Below are 14,245 nucleotides of genomic sequence, written 5' to 3'. Positions count from 1 at the left end.
TTGACAAATACCAGATGTTTTCTACACTTGAGATAACAAACTCTTCTAAACAGTGCAACACCCGAATTTCTTGATGACTGGAGATACAGTATGTTTTCTCTACACTGGTGCGCGTTAAAGAAAGCGATTACAAATCGATTTGTGTTAAATATAAAGCAAATGTGAGTGTCATTTCTTACAGTGTCTACCGTTTGTCAAGGTCAATTTAAGAAAAGACTTTCAAAAATATACTACCCACGACGAGACTCGAACCCGCAATCCCCGGCTATCAACACTGTCTTTGTTTAGGAGGCCAGTGCCTTATCCATTGGGCCACGTGGGCTTGACAAAAACCAGCTGTTTTCTACACTTGGGATAACAAACTCTTCTAAACAGTGCAACACCCGAATTTCTTGATGACTGGAGATACAGTATGTTTTCTCTAGACTGGTGCGCGTTAAAGAAAGCGATTACAAATCTATTTGTGTTAAATATAAAGCAAATGTGAGTGTCATTTCTTAAAGTGTCTACCGTTTGTCAAGGTCAATTGAAGAAAAGACTTTTAAAATTAAAGTACCCACGACGGGATTCGAACCCGCAATCCCCGGCTATCAACACTGTCTTTGTTTAGGAGGCCGGTGCCTTATCCATTGGGCCACGTGGGCTTCACAAATACCAGCTGTTTTCTACACTTGAGATAACAAACTCTTCTAAACAGTGCAACACCCGAATTTCTGAATGACTGGAGATACAGTATGTTTTCTCTAGACTGGTGCGCGTTAAAGAAAGCGATTACAAATCTATTTGTGTTAAATATAAAGCAAATGTGAGTGTCATTTCTTAAAGTGTCTACCGTTTGTCAAGGTCAATTTAAGAAAAGACTTTCAAAAATATACTACCCACGACGGGACTCGAACCCGCAATCCCCGGCTATCAACACTATCTTTTTTTAGGAGGCCGGTGCCTTATCCATTGGGCCACGTGGGCTTGACAAATACCAGCTGATTTCTACAGTTGGGATAACAAACTCTTCTAAACAGTGCAACACCCGAATTTCTTGATGACTGGAGATACAGTATGTTTTCTCTACACTGGTGCGCGTTAAAGAAAGCGATTACAAATCTATTTGTGTTAAATATAAAGCAAATGTGAGTGTCATTTCTTAAAGTGTCTACCGTTTGTCAAGGTCAATTTAAGAAAAGACTTTCAAAAATATACTACCCACCAGGGGACTCGAACCCGCAATCCCCGGCTATCAACACTGTCTTTGTTTAGGAGGCCGGTGCCTTATCCATTGGGCGACGTGGGCTTGGCAAATACCGGCTGTTTTCTTCACTTGGATAACAAACTCTTCTAAACAGTGCAACACCCGAATTTCTTGATGACTGGAGATACAGTATGTTTTCTCTACACTGGTGCGCGTTAAAGAAAGCGATTACAAATCTATTTGTGTTAAATATAAAGCAAATGTGAGTGTCATTTCTTAAAGTGTCTACCGTTTGTCAAGGTCAATTTAAGAAAAGACTTTCAAAAATATACTACCCACGACGGGACTCGAACCCGCAATCCCCGGCTATCAACACTGTCTTTGTTTAGGAGGCCGGTGCCTTATCCATTGGGCCACGTGGGCTTGACAAATACCAGATGTTTTCTACACTTGAGATAACAAACTCTTCTAAACAGTGCAACACCCGAATTTCTTGATGACTGGAGATACAGTATGTTTTCTCTACACTGGTGCGCGTTAAAGAAAGCGATTACAAATCTATTTGTGTTAAATATAAAGCAAATGTGAGTGTCATTTCTTACAGTGTCTACCGTTTGTCAAGGTCAATTTAAGAAAAGACTTTCAAAAATATACTACCCACGACGGGACTCGAACCCGCAATCCCCGGCTATCAACACTGTCTTTGTTTAGGAGGCCAGTGCCTTATCCATTGGGCCACGTGGGCTTGACAAAAACCAGCTGTTTTCTACACTTGGGATAACAAACTCTTCTAAACAGTGCAACACCCGAATTTCTTGATGACTGGAGATACAGTATGTTTTCTCTAGACTGGTGCGCGTTAAAGAAAGCGATTACAAATCTATTTGTGTTAAATATAAAGCAAATGTGAGTGTCATTTCTTAAAGTGTCTACCGTTTGTCAAGGTCAATTGAAGAAAAGACTTTTAAAATTAAAGTACCCACGACGGGATTCGAACCCGCAATCCCCGGCTATCAACACTGTCTTTGTTTAGGAGGCCGGTGCCTTATCCATTGGGCCACGTGGGCTTCACAAATACCAGCTGTTTTCTACACTTGAGATAACAAACTCTTCTAAACAGTGCAACACCCGAATTTCTGAATGACTGGAGATACAGTATGTTTTCTCTAGACTGGTGCGCGTTAAAGAAAGCGATTACAAATCTATTTGTGTTAAATATAAAGCAAATGTGAGTGTCATTTCTTAAAGTGTCTACCGTTTGTCAAGGTCAATTTAAGAAAAGACTTTCAAAAATATACTACCCACGACGGGACTCGAACCCGCAATCCCCGGCTATCAACACTATCTTTCTTTAGGAGGCCGGTGCCTTATCCATTGGGCCACGTGGGCTTGACAAATACCAGCTGATTTCTACAGTTGGGATAACAAACTCTTCTAAACAGTGCAACACCCGAATTTCTTGATGACTGGAGATACAGTATGTTTTCTCTACACTGGTGCGCGTTAAAGAAAGCGATTACAAATCTATTTGTGTTAAATATAAAGCAAATGTGAGTGTCATTTCTTAAAGTGTCTACCGTTTGTCAAGGTCAATTTAAGAAAAGACTTTCAAAAATATACTACCCACCAGGGGACTCGAACCCGCAATCCCCGGCTATCAACACTGTCTTTGTTTAGGAGGCCGGTGCCTTATCCATTGGGCGACGTGGGCTTGGCAAATACCGGCTGTTTTCTTCACTTGGATAACAAACTCTTCTAAACAGTGCAACACCCGAATTTCTTGATGACTGGAGATACAGTATGTTTTCTCTACACTGGTGCGCGTTAAAGAAAGCGATTACAAATCTATTTGTGTTAAATATAAAGCAAATGTGAGTGTCATTTCTTAAAGTGTCTACCGTTTGTCAAGGTCAATTTAAGAAAAGACTTTCAAAAATATACTACCCACGACGGGACTCGAACCCGCAATCCCCGGCTATCAACACTGTCTTTGTTTAGGAGGCCGGTGCCTTATCCATTGGGCCACGTGGGCTTGACAAATACCAGATGTTTTCTACACTTGAGATAACAAACTCTTCTAAACAGTGCAACACCCGAATTTCTTGATGACTGGAGATACAGTATGTTTTCTCTACACTGGTGCGCGTTAAAGAAAGCGATTACAAATCTATTTGTGTTAAATATAAAGCAAATGTGAGTGTCATTTCTTAAAGTGTCTACCGTTTGTCAAGGTCAATTTAAGAAAAGACTTTCAAAAATATACTACCCACGACTGGACTCGAACCCGCAATCCCCGGCTATCAACACTGTCTTTGTTTAGGAGGCCAGTGCCTTATCCATTGGGCCACGTGGGCTTGACAAAAACCAGCTGTTTTCTACAGTTGGGATAACAAACTCTTCTAAACAGTGCAACACCCGAATTTCTTGATGACTGGAGATACAGTATGTTTTCTCTACACTGGTGCGCGTTAAAGAAAGCGATTACAAATCTATTTGTGTTAAATATAAAGCAAATGTGAGTGTCATTTCTTACAGTGTCTACCGTTTGTCAAGGTCAATTTAAGAAAAGACTTTCAAAAATATACTACCCACGACGGGACTCGAACCCGCAATCCCCGGCTATCAACACTGTCTTTGTTTAGGAGGCCAGTGCCTTATCCATTGGGCCACGTGGGCTTGACAAAAACCAGCTGTTTTCTACACTTGGGATAACAAACTCTTCTAAACAGTGCAACACCCGAATTTCTTGATGACTGGAGATACAGTATGTTTTCTCTAGACTGGTGCGCGTTAAAGAAAGCGATTACAAATCTATTTGTGTTAAATATAAAGCAAATGTGAGTGTCATTTCTTAAAGTGTCTACCGTTTGTCAAGGTCAATTGAAGAAAAGACTTTTAAAATTAAAGTACCCACGACGGGATTCGAACCCGCAATCCCCGGCTATCAACACTGTCTTTGTTTAGGAGGCCGGTGCCTTATCCATTGGGCCACGTGGGCTTCACAAATACCAGCTGTTTTCTACACTTGAGATAACAAACTCTTCTAAACAGTGCAACACCCGAATTTCTGAATGACTGGAGATACAGTATGTTTTCTCTAGACTGGTGCGCGTTAAAGAAAGCGATTACAAATCTATTTGTGTTAAATATAAAGCAAATGTGAGTGTCATTTCTTAAAGTGTCTACCGTTTGTCAAGGTCAATTTAAGAAAAGACTTTCAAAAATATACTACCCACGACGGGACTCGAACCCGCAATCCCCAGCTATCAACACTATCTTTCTTTAGGAGGCCGGTGCCTTATCCATTGGGCCACGTGGGCTTGACAAATACCAGCTGATTTCTACAGTTGGGATAACAAACTCTTCTAAACAGTGCAACACCCGAATTTCTTGATGACTGGAGATACAGTATGTTTTCTCTACACTGGTGCGCGTTAAAGAAAGCGATTACAAATCTATTTGTGTTAAATATAAAGCAAATGTGAGTGTCATTTCTTAAAGTGTCTACCGTTTGTCAAGGTCAATTTAAGAAAAGACTTTCAAAAATATACTACCCACCAGGGGACTCGAACCCGCAATCCCCGGCTATCAACACTGTCTTTGTTTAGGAGGCCGGTGCCTTATCCATTGGGCGACGTGGGCTTGGCAAATACCGGCTGTTTTCTTCACTTGGATAACAAACTCTTCTAAACAGTGCAACACCCGAATTTCTTGATGACTGGAGATACAGTATGTTTTCTCTACACTGGTGCGCGTTAAAGAAAGCGATTACAAATCTATTTGTGTTAAATATAAAGCAAATGTGAGTGTCATTTCTTAAAGTGTCTACCGTTTGTCAAGGTCAATTTAAGAAAAGACTTTCAAAAATATACTACCCACGACGGGACTCGAACCCGCAATCCCCGGCTATCAACACTGTCTTTGTTTAGGAGGCCGGTGCCTTATCCATTGGGCCACGTGGGCTTGACAAATACCAGATGTTTTCTACACTTGAGATAACAAACTCTTCTAAACAGTGCAACACCCGAATTTCTTGATGACTGGAGATACAGTATGTTTTCTCTACACTGGTGCGCGTTAAAGAAAGCGATTACAAATCTATTTGTGTTAAATATAAAGCAAATGTGAGTGTCATTTCTTAAAGTGTCTACCGTTTGTCAAGGTCAATTTAAGAAAAGACTTTCAAAAATATACTACCCACGACGGGACTCGAACCCGCAATCCCCGGCTATCAACACTGTCTTTGTTTAGGAGGCCAGTGCCTTATCCATTGGGCCACGTGGGCTTGACAAAAACCAGCTGTTTTCTACAGTTGGGATAACAAACTCTTCTAAACAGTGCAACACCCGAATTTCTTGATGACTGGAGATACAGTATGTTTTCTCTACACTGGTGCGCGTTAAAGAAAGCGATTACAAATCTATTTGTTTGAAATATAAAGCAAATGTGAGTGTCATTTCTTAAAGTGTCTACCGTTTGTCAAGGTCAATTTAAGAAAAGACTTTCAAAAATATACTACCCACGACGGGACTCGAACCCGCAATCCCCGGCTATCAACACTGTCTTTGTTTAGGAGGCCGGTGCCTTATCCATTGGGCCACGTGGGCTTGACAAATACCAGCTGTTTTCTACACTTGGGATAACAAACAATTCTAAACAGTGCAACATCCGAATTTCTTGATGACCGGAGATACAGTATGTTTTCTCTACACTGGTGCGCGTTAAAGAAAGCGATTACAAATCTATTTGTGTTAAATATAAAGCAAATGTGAGTGTCATTTCTTAAAGTGTCTACCGTTTGTCAAGGTCAATTTAAGAAAAGACTTTCAAAAATATACTACCCACGAAGGCACTCGAACCCGCAATCCCCGGCTATCAACACTGTCTTTGTTTAGGAGGCCGGTGCCTTATCCATTGGGCCACGTTTTCTACACTTGGCATAACAAACTCTTCTAAACAGTACAACACCCGAATTTCTTGATGACTGGAGATACAGTATGTTTTCTCTACACTGGTGCGCGTTAAAGAAAGCGATTACAAATCTATTTGTTTGAAATATAAAGCAAATGTGATTGTCATTTCTTAAAGTGTCTACCGTTTGTCAAGGTCAGTTTAAGAAAAGACTTTCAAAAATATACTACCCACGACGGGACTCGAACCCGCAATCCCCGGCTATCAACACTGTCTTTGTTTAGGAGGCCGGTGCCTTACCCATTTGGCCACGTTTTCTACACTTGGGATAACAAACTCTTCTAAACAGTACAACACCCGAATTTCTTGATGACTGGAGATACAGGATGTTTTCTCTACACTGGTGCGCGTTAAAGAAAGCGATTACAAATCTATTTGTGTTAAATATAAAGCAAATGTGAGTGTCATTTCTTAAAGTGTCTACCGTTTGTCAAGGTCAATATAAGAAAAGACTTTCAAAAATATATTACCCACGACGGGACTCGAACCCGCAATCCCCGGCTTTAATCACTTTTTTCACTGGGGAAAATTCCAATTTATACAAAAGATACAATTTGTATTGATGGTATATCGAAAATTTTACAATTTGGTATAGATAGGATATCCAAAGATATATAATTTTGTATATATGGATAGATTTTACCACTGCTTTACTCAGTTTCTTCTTACTGGATTATCACAGTATGTGGGTGATATTGAAAATATTACTAATAATACCTGACAGTACTATTGGATGTGACGATTATACTTTAAAACTATGTTCATTATGACAACTATATTTGGGGTGTTATGAAATAATTGGCATTTATTCATGTTGACAGCACTTTACATAATAAAGAAATAGAAGATTTGAGCAGACTTTTGTGACAGTTAGATATGTAATACGTTCGCCTACTATTTACACATACGATGATCTATTCATACAAGTAGTTCAGAGCACCTTTAAACAATGACGGTAAAATATATTTATGTTAAATAGCGGCAAATATGAATATATGCCATTTAATATATATGTTTCTGTTTTGTCATGGTGTGGTGATTCTAAATCTAAAATATTGCTTGATATTGTTTGACAAACAGATGTATGCCCTTTCCATCGTGATACTCCTACTTAAGTACATAAAAAGGATGTTTGTTTAGTTAATTGACATGCGTTCATTGTAAACAAGGATTAGTGTGACAGGGTAACTAAGTTTGTCATCTGGTATAATGCACTTCCTCGATTAGCATAATTAGAACAGAGTTTGTAATTGCTTATATCCGGACTCCAGTTAACCAAGGCAGCTAGCATCAGTGGAGAGTGTGAGCAACTGGAGAAGAGGCGAGCAACTCAATGTGATTGATGAATTTGTGGAATTTTAAGAAATACACGAACACCTGTTACAAAAATGCGGTCGAACATTGAAAACACAGATTCGCAGATTTTTCTATCGTACATTTGAGGGTAAACGTGAATGAAGCCGTGCAGGATGCCTTACAGAGATTTGACTTCAGAACATTCAGTGAGCTCAGGTAAGTTTATTAATGGTGATATGTTCATTCATTCGTGCAATAGATATGGCAATCACCGGCGCTGACTCCGATATGTTTTCGCAATAGAACATTTGGAAGAAATAAAAGTTACTTACAAGACTAGAACACAACAAAGTCATTAAGTGAATATTAAATAAATTGATGCACAATATGACAACATCAAATCCTTTATTTGTTTAATGAAACAGGTTTAAAGCAATCAAAACTGTATAATCATTATTAAAAAATACAGCATGTTTATATATGTGTGTCGCTACCCCTCTCACGTCAAATACATAAATGTATAAACATGTTTTGATATAATTAAAATTACTATTATTTTTACACTATAACTAAAACTATGGAGCTTAGCATGTCGAACCAACAAACTATTGTATATATTTTTCACCATTAGAATTTATGTTTACTGTGTTTGCGGCGGGGTCCAGACAATTCCCCAAATGGTCAATTCCAAATACTACTGCGTAAAATATTAATGCCAGTTTGGAGAAAAGTACCAAATGGTTTAAAGCAAGTAAAATTTAATCCAAAGAAAACATAAACTATATAATTTCAAGTTAAAGTCGTTAGAAGTTATGTACAATAGTATTACCCATATGTTTGCTCCCATATTTGGGATAATTGTACCAAAGAACAAGAATCAATCCTAGAAAGTTTACACTTAGATTCATTATGGACTATTTGTGGGGCGACAAGGGGTACAAGTCATGACGAACTTTATAGAGAAACTAACATAGCCAAAAGAAAACACTATTTTACAAGATTGAAAACATCTCTTCTGTTAGTGATAACTTTTAAAGAAATCGAACCAATTTACAGGCTACAAGTTGCTGAACAGAATGCTATGGCAAGTCATTCTTTCCTGATACCATTAATAATTGGAATTGTCGCCAGATATAGAGGATTATTATGTTACGACTAATATTCAGTCAAAACATGATACCAGATTTTGTCACATAATCCTTTATCGCCGCGGACTCGGCTTGAAAGACACATCTCAGATAACGCATCATGCATCCTCTTGTGGCTATCCCATATACTGCATTTTTTTCACATGCCCTAACTACAATATTTTAGGAAGAGACTCGTCTTTCTATCCTAAAGGTTAGAGTTTGAATTCAGTGCTTTATGGGAAACAAAATCTGTCAATTTAGCAATTTTGAATTTAGTCCATATGTACATCCTACGTTCTTAAGAATTAATTCATATTTTAAGATATGTATGAAGTATTAAATAGTTAAATAGCTTTCCTTAATAATTGAATACCTTTCCATCAACCGGACCAAACTGTTGGCCACTCGTTTTGGTTCTGTTTAAATGTATATATGTATTATGTTTTAAAACCAACACATATAAATATTACTTCATAAATATAATTTTGTTTCTGGAGCAGTTTTTAGCAATCCCGATTCATTTACTGAATAAAAAATATGTTAAAAGCATGAATAATTTCCCACCTTTTGTTGTTGAAAGAGGAAGTTTGGTGGGGGACTGGGGATATGTGAAATGAATACAGACTGCCGTGTTGTCTCAGTAGATCTGTAGATCTTAACAATCACCAATTGTGACCATGTAGACAGGGTATCATTCGGGTTTCTGATTTTGACAATTACTCCATCAGCATACTGAGTATTGGTGCTAGGAGATGTAAAATGTAACAGCTTGTTATCAGAGGAGATTGATAGTGAACTTATAGTACCAGGTAGATATGATATCTGTAGGATTTGTGATCCTTTCTTTCTCTTTGTCAAAGGATTGTGGGTATATGTGTGGGTAAACCTCTCACGCTGATGGCAGAAAGTCACTCAACCAGTTCATGTATTCTACGTCAAAGAAGACCAGAACCCATGTGTAATTACAACATACCAAGAATACCAATAACAACGAAACGTAGAAATTAACAAACATGACCAACATTATTATTTCACGTTAATCTTTGTGCCATACATGTAACTATAGCTATATAAACATATGTATACTTTTTCAGTTTGTGTGAAATTCTTTAATCATGTCTTTTTAAGGGTATTTTTTGTACTTTCATCCCAAAACAAAAGTTTCACTTTTATCCTCAAAAGCGCAACAATAACATTCATGTTATAACCCATAAGTCAATTTTTGATTGAATACGAATTACGTAACATTCATGTTACTTTGATTCTACAGTTGATTTAAGTTGTTGCAGACCCATGGACTGACAAGGTTCATTACATGTCATAAAAGTACCGGGACATAATGTGGTGGCAATACATTCTCTTGTTAATACCTGTCACAAAGGGATGGGCCATTTGGGTTTGTGCTCTGGGAATGGGTTACGCAATATGTGTATTCACGAAATAACATTCAACAAACTATGTACTTAGTCATGTGGTGTCAGTGTCCTTTGGCATTAATGAACATGTAAGTAGATACAAGACGGGCGGATTGATGCATTCGTACTTGGTATGAATAGATGAATTTCAATTCGTTCCTAACCGTGTGCCAAATACGCATAATGTCGGAAAGCGCAAGTTAAATCCCCAATTACTGACGTCGTTCCTAAATAAATCACAACTCGCCATTTACTTGTGTCACTGTAGATTCTCTTATATTTTACTGATGTAAAATACGTCACTCAACCAGTTCATGTACTCAATCATTTCCACTATTATTTTCACAAAAGATCTAAGATTAACAGTTATCCAGATATATTGTACATAGCTTTAGAAATACGTAATCTTTTCATGGAAACTGCATCCTTAATGTACTATTCTGTATTGTATGACATTAGATATATGCTCCAGCACTGCCGCTGGTGGTTTAATTTATGAGAAATAAACAGAATTTGGTTTGCTACCAACCATGCACGTGGTAAATTACACAGCGCCAAAGAAGCTTTTCAAGTAGAAATTAAGCAAACCGAATATATGTCAAATTTGTTATTGCTAGAACATGTGCATGAACAACAAGTGCTATAATCGGAAATATATTACATGTTATATATGCACCCGGATGCTGAAAAACAGAATACAATGTTAATATCCAATATTTGTGTTCCAGGGAGTGAATACCAAATAGACAAGGACCAATTTCCCAGCAAACAATTCTACGTTGTGACAACGTTGTGACAACGTTGACTTTTCGTTGCTACAACGTTGTGATGTAACGTTGTCACAACGTCAATCTGTAGACTCCCAGAATGGTTGCTACAACGTTGTGCGTATACCAAAATACAACCAAATCAAGACGTTGTCACAACATCCATTTTTTACGTTGCTACAACGTTCATCCCAAACGTCGCGACAACGTAGGTATCGCATACATATGGCGACACTACAGACTTTGCAGCACGTTGTTGCAATGTCCGTGTCTTATTCCTCAATACCTCCCAGGCAGCCTGAAATGTTTGTACCAATCTAGTTAAGACATCAGGTACCAATCTAGTTAAGACATCAGGTACCAAGCAATACATTCTGCAAACTGAATTCACTTTAACCATATCCGTGAAACAGCAAGTCAGTGAAATGCACTCTCTTTTGGCAGAGTTTGAAATACGGCCAAGATAAAAATCTAAATGTTTTAAATTACATAATTGTACAATTTGGTTATATATTTATTTTCCCAAACAGTTTTCAAGGCTATGTGCAAATTGTTCACAAATGTTTCAACACAATTAAAAGATATTTGATTTCCCCACGAATCTGCAAATTAAAAAACCATCAAACAATAAGCCCTGCACAAATTGAAACATTTAAATTTTCTTGGCCTTACCCCATACATTCAGCATTTAGAGCAACACTGTGACAAACAGAATAGTCTATGCATCTGATGTCCTAAGATCCATTTCCCAGCAACGAAATGACAATAGAATTCTGGTTGAGGTGACCTTTATTTATTTATTAAATGACAAGTCAGAACTTGGGATGAGTGGCTGAGGAGCCTTTTCAGTCCTCAAATGAAAAGTCACAGGGATGATCTTCAACTGTATCCATAGTCTCTCCTTAAGCCTTGGTAACTGAATAAAAAATGACACAAATGTTATAAAATGGCAAGGCAAGGGACATATTTCTGACAACAAAATAATGGTTGCATTCCCCAAATAATATTTTGATGTCTGATGTCAGTCTTTAAACAGTTAAAAACTGCTGAAAGTGCGAAGGCGCTGACAGTAATGCCATGATACTCTTGGATCATACATAAGCAGAAAAGCTTTTAGCACTGAATCATTGGTGTAACTTTATACCCCTGCCCTTTAGATTTTTGGTATAATTAAATAAGAATCATCTAAATTTTAATTCTTGAAGATGTTTGTATATATTATTGCATCATACATACCTTTCTGTCAGTGATGTACTTTAAACAAATATGCTCCCACAATACTGTTTTCTCCACCTAAAAGAAAAACAGAAACCACAAAGTATCACATTTTTAAATAAACCAGTACTGTATAGATAAATCACATTTACTTAGAGTATGTTGTAACTAGTGGTAGTATTGGCAAATAGTTTTATCAGTCAACAGATCAACTGCAGTTATTCAAAAGCAGTAACTTTACCTTTCTGCTGTACATCACAAACTAGTGATTCAAGTGAATATGTTGGCCAAGTTTCTAAAACCTTATTTGAAAAATATATACATAAATGAAAAATATATATTGCCAAATAAAATAAATAGTTCCCATATTTGAAGCATGAATGTTGAATATGAATTATGAATAGAAGTGTTAACACTTTGGGGTATTTATCCTAATTAAAATTGTGATTATTTTTTTTAATACTAACCTTAATATTTTCCATATTAATATGCCAGGATAATTATATAGAATCTATGTTGTAATATTTACAAAGATAGATCTAGAAAACATGGGAAAATTAACAAAATGCAATAGCTTATACAATACCAGACGAAGTTGAAACAGCTCAGTAAATATTTATTGAAATTTATTTGTTACTACGTCTATTAACATAATACAGTTTAATATCGTTATATATAATTCTGTAGACCTAGTATGGTAGCCTATACGTGGCAACATATGGAGATCGAAAACCGAACGAATAGGGTTGCTATCAATTCCATTGTATTTTTCATTGGTGCACATTGGCTACACCTATCTCACCTTAATAATCAACAAACGATGACCAACTCACTGACAATATATGGTGATATTTAACTTTTGACTATCGACTAGCTTATCATCACCAATATGACAATACCGCAAACACCCCGTTATAGCGCGCGACGAGAGACTCGTTTTACTATTGCTCGTTTTCATTAGAAGGGAGTCGGACATATATCTAGTTATTGGAAAATGAAGAATTGATTCTTTTTTTGCAAATAATAAAAATACACCATGATAAGAGCCTTGCTAAAATAAAATGTATAGTCAGCACCAACAACCTGATGGTCCACATTTGGGCTACTTCAGTCTGTGCTAATTATGCCTTTTCGGAAACAACAAGTATGTTTCTATTTCTTCCCGAAAATACAACTTTTCATAACATCATTGAGCGCATTAAGACTAAGGCTATAACTAGTAGCCTACAGAGAGTCGATCTGAAAATACTTCCATTGTTTTGATTCCCTCTCTTCGCTGTATAAGAGACATCTACTAAACCTTCCCCATGTCCTGAATGAGCCACATTGTTTCACAAAAATCAAAGTCCGAGGGATTAGTACAAGTAAACTTTGAAAAGTAATGATTTCCGAAATAACACGGAAGAAATGGCGATAACTGTCAGTGGTCAGCAGGCGATGCATAAGTTAGGCCTATTTACAGACCTAGGCCTACACGTTTACGATCGAAATCCGAACATAATATGACGGCCACAAAACGCCGCCAGACTGAATTCTGGTCAAACATATCTACTGCTTGCCCTTGGTAATTACCCTTGGTATCCATAAAATAATAATATGGGAAAATGTCTTGGGCCTCCTTCGCCTCTATATACATTATGTTCTGTGTATCAAATATTAATATCGTCACTGACGCTCAGTGAAAGTGACCGGCAAACTTCATTCTAAACCCTGCCACTGCTGAATAATACGATACATTTAATCATTTGACGATCTGCCTGTACAGAAACATATCAACAAGCGGAGGCTGCTTCTCAAAAATTAACTTACCTCATCCGAATTCACAGATCATCTGTCCAGTTCCAGTTGCTGCACAATCTCTTGGTTGTAGACTTCTTAGTGAGCTTGAACTAAGATGGCTGGTGACAACAAATCTTCCGCGACAATGTGACGTCATTCTGACGTCACTTCACGAGGCAACAGGCTGAACTTTTCAGCAGTCGCTCTCACGCCGCAAAAAATGGGCGCAATTGTTTTTAACTGTAATATTGCTTGTGACAACATTTAGTAGACAGATAACTTCGTTATAGATATATATCTTTAAAAAAAATAAAACTAAGAGATGGTAGGTCTACAAGTGGTTTCCTAAACATCATTTACAAAAAGTGTTGTAATGTCCAAAGCACAACGTTATCACAACGTTAATTTGCAACGTTGTTGTTACGTTGTGGAATAACGTTGTCATAGAGATACGCAATTACGTTCTGGAAATTTTAGTATTAAGAG

At 37.4% G+C, this 14,245-nt stretch overlaps 1 long non-coding RNA gene and 13 other non-coding genes across 14 annotated transcripts; all 14 read right to left on the bottom strand.

Moving 5' to 3' along the window:
* Positions 1–553: 553 nt before the first annotated feature.
* On the bottom strand, positions 554–644 carry Trnar-ccu (transfer RNA arginine (anticodon CCU)). Its single transcript is given in 2 exon segments — positions 554–589; positions 608–644. It is a non-coding gene; the product is annotated as a tRNA-Arg (tRNA).
* Positions 645–875: 231 nt separating this feature from the next.
* Positions 876–966, bottom strand: Trnar-ccu (transfer RNA arginine (anticodon CCU)). The gene is given in 2 exon segments: positions 876–911; positions 930–966. It is a non-coding gene; the product is annotated as a tRNA-Arg (tRNA).
* Positions 967–1,518: 552 nt separating this feature from the next.
* Positions 1,519–1,609, bottom strand: Trnar-ccu (transfer RNA arginine (anticodon CCU)). Its single transcript is given in 2 exon segments — positions 1,519–1,554; positions 1,573–1,609. It is a non-coding gene; the product is annotated as a tRNA-Arg (tRNA).
* Positions 1,610–1,840: 231 nt separating this feature from the next.
* Positions 1,841–1,931, bottom strand: Trnar-ccu (transfer RNA arginine (anticodon CCU)). The gene is given in 2 exon segments: positions 1,841–1,876; positions 1,895–1,931. It is a non-coding gene; the product is annotated as a tRNA-Arg (tRNA).
* Positions 1,932–2,162: 231 nt separating this feature from the next.
* Trnar-ccu (transfer RNA arginine (anticodon CCU)) lies at positions 2,163–2,253 on the bottom strand. The gene is given in 2 exon segments: positions 2,163–2,198; positions 2,217–2,253. It is a non-coding gene; the product is annotated as a tRNA-Arg (tRNA).
* Positions 2,254–2,484: 231 nt separating this feature from the next.
* On the bottom strand, positions 2,485–2,575 carry Trnar-ccu (transfer RNA arginine (anticodon CCU)). The gene is given in 2 exon segments: positions 2,485–2,520; positions 2,539–2,575. It is a non-coding gene; the product is annotated as a tRNA-Arg (tRNA).
* A 552-nt stretch (positions 2,576–3,127) lies between these two features.
* Positions 3,128–3,218, bottom strand: Trnar-ccu (transfer RNA arginine (anticodon CCU)). Its single transcript is given in 2 exon segments — positions 3,128–3,163; positions 3,182–3,218. It is a non-coding gene; the product is annotated as a tRNA-Arg (tRNA).
* Positions 3,219–3,771: 553 nt separating this feature from the next.
* On the bottom strand, positions 3,772–3,862 carry Trnar-ccu (transfer RNA arginine (anticodon CCU)). The gene is given in 2 exon segments: positions 3,772–3,807; positions 3,826–3,862. It is a non-coding gene; the product is annotated as a tRNA-Arg (tRNA).
* Positions 3,863–4,093: 231 nt separating this feature from the next.
* Positions 4,094–4,184, bottom strand: Trnar-ccu (transfer RNA arginine (anticodon CCU)). Its single transcript is given in 2 exon segments — positions 4,094–4,129; positions 4,148–4,184. It is a non-coding gene; the product is annotated as a tRNA-Arg (tRNA).
* Positions 4,185–4,415: 231 nt separating this feature from the next.
* Positions 4,416–4,506, bottom strand: Trnar-ccu (transfer RNA arginine (anticodon CCU)). Its single transcript is given in 2 exon segments — positions 4,416–4,451; positions 4,470–4,506. It is a non-coding gene; the product is annotated as a tRNA-Arg (tRNA).
* Positions 4,507–5,058: 552 nt separating this feature from the next.
* Positions 5,059–5,149, bottom strand: Trnar-ccu (transfer RNA arginine (anticodon CCU)). The gene is given in 2 exon segments: positions 5,059–5,094; positions 5,113–5,149. It is a non-coding gene; the product is annotated as a tRNA-Arg (tRNA).
* Positions 5,150–5,380: 231 nt separating this feature from the next.
* Positions 5,381–5,471, bottom strand: Trnar-ccu (transfer RNA arginine (anticodon CCU)). Its single transcript is given in 2 exon segments — positions 5,381–5,416; positions 5,435–5,471. It is a non-coding gene; the product is annotated as a tRNA-Arg (tRNA).
* Positions 5,472–5,702: 231 nt separating this feature from the next.
* Trnar-ccu (transfer RNA arginine (anticodon CCU)) lies at positions 5,703–5,793 on the bottom strand. The gene is given in 2 exon segments: positions 5,703–5,738; positions 5,757–5,793. It is a non-coding gene; the product is annotated as a tRNA-Arg (tRNA).
* Positions 5,794–11,505: 5,712 nt separating this feature from the next.
* LOC139466528 (uncharacterized) lies at positions 11,506–13,892 on the bottom strand. The gene is made up of 3 exons (XR_011653571.1): positions 13,790–13,892; positions 12,002–12,058; positions 11,506–11,681 (listed from the first exon to the last, which is right to left on the bottom strand). It is a non-coding gene; the product is annotated as an uncharacterized lncRNA (long non-coding RNA).
* Between the last annotated feature and the right edge of the window lie 353 nt (positions 13,893–14,245).

The sequence above is a fragment of the Haliotis cracherodii genome, unplaced genomic scaffold (genome assembly GCF_022045235.1).
Source record: "Haliotis cracherodii isolate W230 unplaced genomic scaffold, xgHalCrac1.p SCAF_1, whole genome shotgun sequence".
Taxonomy (NCBI): Eukaryota; Metazoa; Mollusca; class Gastropoda; order Lepetellida; family Haliotidae; genus Haliotis; species Haliotis cracherodii.
Note: the sequence above shows the minus strand (reverse complement) of the source record. Positions and strands in the feature narration are given on the sequence as shown.